This window comes from Saccoglossus kowalevskii, chromosome 18 (genome assembly GCF_978046115.1).
Source record: "Saccoglossus kowalevskii chromosome 18, keSacKowa6.1, whole genome shotgun sequence".
Lineage (NCBI taxonomy): Eukaryota > Metazoa > Hemichordata > Enteropneusta > Harrimaniidae > Saccoglossus > Saccoglossus kowalevskii.
Window position 1 is genome coordinate 24,074,111 of NC_140658.1, and position 11,006 is coordinate 24,085,116.

The 11,006-nt window shown below is 34.4% G+C and overlaps 1 long non-coding RNA gene across 1 annotated transcript; it reads right to left on the reverse strand.

The window, feature by feature from the left end:
* Positions 1–292: 292 nt before the first annotated feature.
* Positions 293–9,400, reverse strand: LOC146731949 (uncharacterized). Its single transcript, XR_014926978.1, has 2 exons — positions 9,237–9,400; positions 293–1,677 (listed from the first exon to the last, which is right to left on the reverse strand). It is a non-coding gene; the product is annotated as an uncharacterized LOC146731949 (long non-coding RNA).
* Between the last annotated feature and the right edge of the window lie 1,606 nt (positions 9,401–11,006).

Sequence of the window (11,006 nt, forward strand, 5' to 3'; positions counted from 1 at the left end):
ACAGAAATACTAGGCAACCAATAGGGAAACAAAACACATTTTGTTTAACATATACATGCATGACGTTAGCATAAAGTGTGCTTAGAGTGTAAACAGAAACAGTAAAGTTTAGCTGCTACCTGCTATAAAGTCCGCATAATTATACAACATTATCAAAATGCATTCACTTCATTATGGGTAACAGTCATGTCTCTCTAAAATATGTGAGACGCATCAATTTTTAACCAAAAATTCGGTCAGCTGAGTATTGTTTCTTACCCATGCGCTCATTGGCAACGAATGAAACAAATAATTGTACCCAAGTATGACTTGCACCTAATTTATTCCAATCGCAACATGACATGTCAAGTAACGAATCAATGGAAATTAACACAAACAGTCAAGAAGCAAATTACTGTACATAAAAATCCGCTCAGTAAAATACAGTTTACAATAATTTTAACTACTTGCTTTTTGAGAGTGTGCCCTAAAAGGGTAAATAAACAAGATTTACACTTAAAAGATATTCATACAGTAAAAATTTATACAGAGGAAATCTGAAAAAAACATAGAAAAAACTGAATTTAGGAAATATTCACTGACCCCTAACTTTGGCTTGCCCAAGGCTGCCACAAAAGTCACTATTCGCTCGTCCTGCAAAATAACATGCATAATTGTACACACTATTTTGTGGCAATTAAACACAATATCTATAAGAAACATAAGTTACAACAAATAAATCTACAATTTTGTCATGATACAGAAGACATATATCCTAAATTTGTAATTATTTTAAACATTTCCCAGGCTGCCTTTACTACATGTTTTTATCTTTAAATGCAAATATTTGATGATGTACATATGGGACCATGGGGGAATTATTAAGGATAATGTAATTGTAAATGTAAAAAATGTATCACTTTTGTTTAATGCTAGATGTATCTGGAGTTGCTGTTACGGCATCATCAACAACTGGTTTCAAATTTAAAACGTATGTAGTCATTACTGTCGACATTAAAACATTGAATTTATTTACATAATCTCTAATTTTAACAAAACCAGTTTTTATGTACAGTTTTCGGGCTTCTGGTTGATCTTCACCTGTTTCAAGGAATACACAACTAAATTGATGGTCGTTTGCAAACTGTATCGCTTTGTTCAGTAGTTTAGCCCCGATCCCGAGACGTCAATATTTCTTTTGTACATACATCGTTGTGAGTTCTGGCTGCATTCCACGTCCTTCAAATTCCTTAAGAACTAAAGCGACTGTACCAACGATTTGACCATCATAAACAGCCACCCAAAAGTTACCACCCCCACTGTCAATGTAAGTAGTCTTAATATCTTTCAAATCTGAGGCAAGTCTATAGCGAATATATTGTTTGAATATTATATACATTGATATGATGTATGCGGTTGGTATTATTGCAACTATTACAACACACAATTGAACTGAATTGTATACATACAACGATAAATAAAGACACAGGGTTAACAGGAAGACGTTAATAAATCTTCGATAACTCAGATGTCGTTGGTAGGTTGGCTTGAATAAACCCATTATACTGTCCTTAAATACATATATCACCCTTCGTTGATCGTTTTCTTCAAACTGTCGAAGTGTAACAGTGCTTCTCCTTTCCATGCTGGTTAAATATTTTGTAAAGCAAATATTCTCATTACATCCACAGTATTCTCCTGGAGAGAAACAATATGAAATAGTATCCTCACTATCTATGGAATTAACATAATAATACCAAAAATTATTAGTTATTGGGACCCTTTTTTTTGGAGAAAAATGTAGATTCAGACTAGTTATTTAATATACGTGTCCATCACTGACTGCAAAAGACGAATAATGTAAGTTGGAAACTAGAGTGAATACTTGGACTATATCTCAGAAACTGTTACAACACAGTTAAATTGAATGACAATTCAAAATGTCAATGCTGATAATAAAAACCATTATATTATACCAGTATATTGATGGTGTTAATCCATCGATTTGATTGGTCCACATACAAAATTTGCATATGAATTACGGGTATATTGGCTGATAATGCTCAGTTATGCTAAACAAAGTATTATAGTGATGGCGTGCACAGTCCTTGATTCGGGCTGCGTTGAGACAAGGCATATGTACGTGTGTTAAGCCACTATTTTGGTATTTGCCACTATTTTGGTACCCGGGAAAATTAAAACCAACGTTCTCTTGCTTTTTGCTATTATTTTTCTTCACAAATCAGTAAATCTCATAATTCTAAATAATTCTGGACAGTTTGTGTATAATTTGGAGTAATTTGTTATGTTTAATTTAAGTTTTCTTTGCTTGCGCATCTTTTCCGACCGAATTGTCATCATTTTGACACAGACACAGTGACGCTAACTTAGGGGGTATTACAATCAGCTGTCCTAACAGCCATATCACGGAGCTAAATTCAACTGTCGTACTTTTAAAAATCAATTGCATAGCATATCCGTCGCCGATTGAAATGGTATTAGTGCATCGAAACTGTTCGGCGAAGCTGCTAGGTAAGTATATGACGAGTCAATACTAATATTGATATTTACTTGCTAGCTATCGCACTATGACTTGTTTAGTGTGCCTGCTCAGACTGCTGTGGCGTCTTGAGTCGTCCATTTGATTTTATCATCATCATCATGTTGTGTTCAATTCCAATTTTGAATGTGCATCGATTTCTCAAAACAGTAATTTATAGACATGTATATAGTTCATCTGATCCAGAAAGTGATAGTTTAAACTTCATGTCCATGTCCAGCTTGAATTTAAATAATCTATATGCGGACGTTGAGCAGGCGGACAACAACAGAGCCACCGAGCGATATGCTATTTTTCCGTTTGTGTTTCTTCCATTTGAGATGCATTTCTGTAAAATATTCCGTATATGACGACTTTCCAGAATTCGCTGGTGTTGTCAAGTTGTAGCATCCATTCTGGAAAATCCATATTTTAGCAGCTATTTATTTTCTTGAAATTAAAATGTTTTAATATGCAAGATTTAAGTAATTAATGAGGTCTTGATGTTAGTAATTTATATTCATAACCTGAATGGTATTCTTGTATAAAACATGTTGGTCACTTTCTTATTTTATCGTATTTTTTCTCTATAACATGACGAGATAGAACAATTTGTATTATATATTATACAATTCTGTAAATGACAAAGGTGTGTCAATAGTCAATAAAACAGCCTAGGCAAATACTGTAGTCAGTTAGAAAAGACATAAAATTTTGTTATTAATCTCACTAATAAAAAACATTCATGGTTATTTCAATCTTTGTATTACATTTTAATTTGTTTAATAAGTTTTACAATACAAAAACCATCTTTATTATTGCTGCATTGTGGATATAAATGTAGCTCCAGAATGTGAGTAACCACTTGGAATTCCTACTGAATTTTGGGACGCCATGAATTCACAGAAATGCTTTCTTAATTTCATTTCCAAATACTTGCTGTGATAGATGAATGTTTAAAGTATCATTTATACATATACCATAAGTGAATAAAAAATATTACTAAAAAAATCCTTTGAAAATCAAAAGTTTACCATTCAATCTATTGGTATCTAACTACCTTGGCCTGACTCACTGCACTGATGATCAATGGGACAATGGCTTCCAATAGAGAAGAAATGTGTTAACTCAATATTGGATTGGATTTCGATATTGGAATTGTGGGATTGAAAATTAAACTGAACAATATAACCATAAAATTTTTAAAAATAACTTGCACATTGCTTGAAAACAGGAGAGGTAAAAAGCTTATTTTAACGGAGGGCTCTATGGAAAAGATGTGAGCCCCCCAAATGCCCTATACAGTTCAATTTTCTATCCCACAACTTTTTGCAAAATCAAATATGGAGTTAACACATTTCTTCCCTATATTTGTATAACTACAACTGGATATTATGAATCACTGCCTTAACTATGAAACAAATAATAAGGTATAATTATTCCCTTATAACCTAACCTGACTCACTGCACTAACAACCAATAAGACATTTGTTACTCATAATTAGGACTAGGTATTATTATTATTTTTAATAATTTTTTTTGTGCCAGGCAACAGTTCCGGACATTGAATGTCACTCTTGACTATCCTGACTTTTTTATGTGCAAATTGCAAGTGCTGACACATAGTGCATTTTTACCACAGAAGTCATATTCAAGTTTGGGACTACGGTACATGACAGGGCTGTGCGGCCATTTTCCTATCAAATGGCAATTTAATGCGCTATCCTGGAAGACCTTAATCAAAGTTCCCCCAAAGTCGCATTCGTTAGTGAATAAATCTTGGCCAGTGGAATTGGGCTTTCCGTGTTCAGCCTTAGTAGGATTTGAACTTGGGTCTACAAATCATGAGTCTGATGCGACAACCACTACCAGTGACCGGTAGGACTAGGTATTATTACCTGGTAATCGAAGACGACCTGACCCGACTCACTGCACTAACTATAAAACTAATAATAAGGTATTATTATTCCCCTAGAACCTAACCTGACTCACTGCACTAACAACAAATTGGACATTTTTACCTACATTTATAACAACAGTGTTCTCCCCAGACCTCTAAAGCATCATGGTAGTGTTGTGACCCTGTGATAAGTTCTTTCAAGGGTGTAGCCCCTCTAAATCCAAATCAAATACTAGAATATTAATAATTTGCCCATTGCAACAGCAACAATGTGACAAAACAAGTCTCACAAATCACAAATGCTGCATACGTCTGGAAAATATACTGATTTGGTACACTGCTGTTATTTGCAGTTTTTGCTTTAATTTAAAAAAAAATAAGTGAAATTAAGTCCCATTGAAAATAAAACTGTACATAAATCGAAGCAAACATTATTCAACTGCAGGCGAGATCGCCAAAGAAAAAAACTGACTGGCAACACTGTTGTTTGGAGGTGTCAATCTGCCCAACGAATGTGTGTCTTGGCTACGCTGGTGGCTCATGCTTTGCCAAATTTTGCCGAATGGCAAGTACACACATTGAGTTTTAAGTTGAGTTGCCAAATAATATATTTTATAGCCAAAATTGACCATATTTTAGGAAAGTAATGATTATTTGAATGTATAAACCATCTTTATAGTAATGTTCTTGAATGTATAATAAAGAAAAATGAACAACTTTTACCGTAACATTTTTTCTGATAGTTAGTCGATTTTTCTAGGATAGGACGTCACCATGTCTACAACAGAGCTGGTATTATGTTACAGTATTTCGCCGATCATGTATTAAAAAACTCTTGAAAATATGATACATCAGGGCAAAATGTAAGATAAAATATGAAACTTCGGTCTGACCTTTTGCATCACTTCCTGTTGAAACACCATTGATAGTTCCTCACAAAGTCATATGTTATCACATGACTTTGTGGACATTTTTTTTATCATCCCCAGTTCTTTCTAAGATTAAAACATTAACTCGAGACACACGTTAGATCAAAATAAATACCTGGATTGCCAGTCTGTTTATTAGTGGTTCTAAGATAATCGCCAATGAATCATTTTCAGGATTTTTTTTAAACAAGAAACAGGGGCGCATCGCCCTCATGCCATGGCCATGTGCCCCTTACCCTAGGGGCAAATTTTCTGGCAACCACAAAATTCTGAATGACAAGGGATCACAAGTGGCTTCAGTCTTCAACTTTGACCTGTCTGACAGTAATTTTGGCCCCAAGGAAGCCAGAGAATGTTCCACACCCTGATAGGGAAAACCCCATCTCTCCTACATGGTGGTGCCGCTGAATTGCAGTGCTCTCTCTTGCAGTTTTTTTTTTCAAGAAAAAACCCTGATTTTAATTAACAAAACATTCTAAATTTGTTCAATGCAAGAATGTTACGGTTCAGCTGACAAGGTTAGGGTGATCATAGCATTACACTTAAGGTATAGATCAATGAAAAATCGTTGACTTTAGTTTGAAATTTTGTCATCATTGATTTATTATTTTCATCCTATTTTGATAACTCGCAATCTCACAAAAAAAAATGTTTGCCCTAATGTATCATGAACCGACAGTGACATGGGCACTAAAACTGACTGTACTTGTTGCACACAAAATAATGATAAACAGTTATCTCCATGGATAACAATATATTTACTGACTGGCTATATTAACTATTTCTATTGCTTTTCAGCTCCCCTGTCGACAAAGTCGACACAGCTAGGCATTAGTGGAACGGTGCATAGCAGAGTGTCAAAACCTCAAATTTTCTAATTTTGGTGAATATTTTTGTCATTTTTGGTAAAAAGTGATATTTTCGACTTCTTGTTAAAAACCTCTAGTCCGATTGCTTTGATATTACATATATAGGTACTATATGTGGACCTCTCTCAGATTTGTTCATTTCATAATAATATCTTAAATTCTCTAATTTTGGTGAATATTTTTGTCATTTTTGGTAAAAAGTGATATTTTCGACTTCTTGTTAAAAAACGCTGTCTGATTGCTTTGATATTACATATATAGGTACTACATATGGATCTCTCTCAGATTTGTTCATTTCATAATGATATCTTAAATTCTCTAATTTTGGTGAATATTTTTGGTAAAAAGTGATATTTTTGACTTCTTGTTAAAAACCGCAAGTCCGATTGCTTTGATATTACATATATAGGTACTACATATGGACCTCTCTCAGATTTATTCATTTTGTGATGATATCTTTAATTTTCTAATTTTGGTCAATATTTTTGTAATTTTTGATAAAAGGTGATATTTTCGACTTCTTGTTAAAAACCGCAAGTCTGATTGCTTTGATATTACATATATAGGTACTATATGTGGATCTCTCTCAGATTTGTTCATTTCATAATGATATCTTAAATTCTCTAATTTTGGTGAATATTTTTGGTAAAAAGTGATATTTTTGACTTCTTGTTAAAAACCGCAAGTCCGATTGCTTTGATATTACATATATATGTACTACACGTGGATCTCTCTCAGATTTGTTCATTTTGTGATGATATCTTTAATTCTCTAGTTTTTATGAATATTTTTGTAGTTTTTGGTAAAAAGTGATATTTTCGACTTCTTGTTGAAACAGCAAGTCCGATTGCTATACATACTATACATATTGTTCATTTTCTTATATGATATCCTCAGTTCTTTAATTGAAATGTGCCTTGCTAACAGCGGAGCTATCTCAGTCGATAGGCTGCTTGTTTTGCTGTTCTATTTCAAACTTTATTTGACTTGATAAATACATAAAAGACAATGGAGTAAAATGATATAAAATATCAGACTGTCTCGTCTTTAATTAATTGTAGATAGATTGTTAACTAATTTTATACTAACACAGTTATGTATCACAATATTCAATGAGAAAATTATGCAAATTAGATACAGTGTTTGACATGGGGTCTGGGGAGAACACTGAACTTGGACTGGATTTTATTAATCCTGAGGCCCTGACCTGAATCACTGCACTAACAAGCATTGAGACATTTGTTATCTATAACTAGAAATAGGTTTTACATGTATTAATCCTGAGGCCATGGCCATAACATTGCACTGATGACCAATGGGACACAGGTTACCTATAACTAGAACTGGGTATATTAGTTTCAGAGGACTTGACTTGACTCACTGCACTAACTAGCAATGAAACTTTTGTTACTTATAACTAATACTGGGTATTATTAATCCCAGAGAACCTGACCTAACTCACTGCACTAACTAGCAATGAAACTTTTGTTACTTATTATTAATCCCAGAGAACCTGACCTAACTCACTGTACTTACTAGCAATGAAACTTTTGTTACCTATATCTAGGTCTGGGCATTATTATACCGAGGGAATCTGATCTGACTCACTGCACTAACTACCAATGGGACTTTTGTTACCTATATCCAGGACTAGGCATTATTATACCAAGGGAACCTGACCTAACTCACTGCATTAACTTGCAATGGGACTTTTGTTATCTATATCTAGGACTAGGCATTATTATACCCAGGGAACCTGACCTGACTCGCTGCACTAACTAGCAATGGGACTTTCGTTACCTTTATCTAGGACTGGGCATTATTATACCCAGGGAACCTGACCTAACTCACTGCACTAACTAGCAATGGGACCTTTGTTACCTATATCTAGGACTGGACATTATTATACCCAGGGAACCTAACCTGACTCACTGCACTAACTAGCAATGGGACTTTTGTTACCTATATCTAGGACTGGGCATTATTATACCTACAGAACCTGACCTAACTCACTGCACTAACTTCATGTACAAATCAGACTTTTGTTACTTTAATATACTAATACTGGGTATTATTAATCCCTGAGGCTCTGTTCTGGCATTTGTTAATGAGTACTGGGTTTTATTAATCCCAGAGAACCTGACCTAACTCACTGCACTAATGACCAATGAGTCATTTGTTACCTATAATTAGGACTGGGTACTACCGGTATTAATATTAATTCCCTGACCTGACTCACTACACTAACTACTAATGGAAGACTTGTTACCAATAACCCTTAGGCCCTGTAGTTCACAATGATAAGTATTAAACAATCTATTAGATATAGATACCTAACTAGAGTTAACCACGTAACGCCAACATTACGCTTCATTAATTGTATCGTCGTTTACGAATTGGTAGACAGTAGACTAAGTTGTCAATATAGTTTGACACAGTAGCTGCAATACAGGCTATTGACTTCAACGACAATCACTCAGACTTGGGAATTACAACGCCACAGTTACACATTACAGTTGTAGATGTATTCATTCGATTCACTGTATGCGACCTACACTGTCACCTATCAATTTAAATCGACTACACAAAATAGAAACACTGACCAACTCATCTATGTTGGCTACGCCAGTACGTTATATCCCATACAAAAGCGTTAACATCATACAGAATCACTATATATCTCAATGATTTAAAACTATATTATTTTGAATATTCTACAAGCAGTGCATATAATACCACTGTAAACAATGGGTCAGATTATTTGCTGACATGGTAACTACATGCAATACGTGGCATAATATATTATGTACCATAACTTTAACCCTTTCTAGCTTGTCCATGACTGTGTGCCCGAGGCTCGCCGTTCCCAACGATGTACGGTAGTAAATATATAACAAGATAATCAAGTTATGTGACAAGGAGAACACGAATGAGGGGACTGCTTTTACATATGCGTCATGTTATTGAATTAAAAGGGACAAGTATCATTTTGTATAAAGAGTCGTAAAAATAATACATACATGAACCGATGCTCCTTTAACAGTGGTGCTACACAGCATCATCACCACTACAATGATCGTTAGATACATCTTATAGTCGGACAAATTGAACAAGAAAGTGATAAACCTGTTATATCACACGGGAACAAAAACTACGCGCCTTTTACTTGTTACAATCAATATCAGCTGTGAATAAGCGAACGTGTTTTAAATAATAACTATAGTATGTTTATGGGATAATGTCAGCTTGTACCAGTATGCTCACTTTGCAATTGTTTTAGATTACACAGAAATAACTCAATATTGCGAACCGGAAATTGGATTGCCAAGTATCGGCGGTTTTGAATGAATTATATTATATCACATTATATTATGCCAGCCTGTTGAAATCTGCTCGTAAACTGCATCTAGACCCAGAACGAGCATACCGAAATATGGATATGTTTTTTTTTATCACGGCTGAGTCAACTAAAGTTATCTTTTGTCAATAATATCGAATGTCCCTCAATGGCAAGCCGATGACCCACTTTGTCATGAAGCGTAAATGTCCTATATAAAGGTTGATACGACAAGATAAACCATTGGAATTTAAAAGCAAAAACAAAAAGCAAGAGAAGTAACATAGAGTACGTATACAATATGAATTCCTAATTGTTGGGACAAATAGTATCACATTATTTACAAATCGGGACCAGTTTTTGACTGAAATTGTAATGTAAATTAACAACTGACAACGATTGCCTGATTACAATTCAAATAAATAAATAATGTTCAAACACTGAATTAGTAAGAGAAGATATAATACTATGCGCATAGATCATAGTACTGCCAGTAATCAAGTAGTTGTGCCTTGAATATATAATAATAGATTATTATGTATAATTAAAAATCTGTCACTGTTACGCCAAAAGTTACAGCGTGTCGTAATTGTGCGATATTGCACTGGCATTTTCATCCTACATATTAGAAAACGTAAATTCCAAATAAGGAACGATTACGTGCGTGAGCGTAACATTGCTGACCCCAAGGTTTGACCGAACCTCACACAAAGTACATACCAGCGATTATCGAGCTGTTAAAATTGCTATACTACTTACGTAAATGCCAGCTTGTCAGAGTATGCATTTAGCGTTTACATTCGACGAACGTCGTTATTTAAGTGGATATAACATACTCAAACCTTAGTCTTGAACAGCAGACATTATGTAGAAATTTACAACGAAACAATCCACAAGAAGAAAACAAATCAGGTAACGATTGCAGTACACTAAATGGTCAATTCAGTAGGAGAAAGATATATGAACTACATGCTCAAGAAAAGAGTGATTACTTTCTGCTTCACATGTGGTACATGCCATATATAATTCCGAGTCATAAACAAGTGATTCATCTATGAAACCAGATATTTAAAACAGACAATTAAAAATTGATGTCATCTGAGAACGTCTTTGTAACAGTTTTATCGTATTCAATCTCAGGCTCATTATATCTGCTAACTTGTTTGTATGTTCAGGCCAGTAGTTCTCTACAATAGTCGTTTAAAGAGACTGCATATGTACCGCATGTCCTGGCATATCAAATCAGCTGGGCAATATATAACTTAAAGACAGGAGAGTGTGGGAAGCATATATATAAGTATGGAGCAGAGGAAACAGATTCAGTACTCTTCTTAATCTCAAACTCAACTAGATATATCATTGGTATTTATACACTAAATTTAGAATTGTTAAGTACATCAAAAGTACACTATCACAAATTTAACGAAATGCGGAACTGGCGGATTTGGCTCCC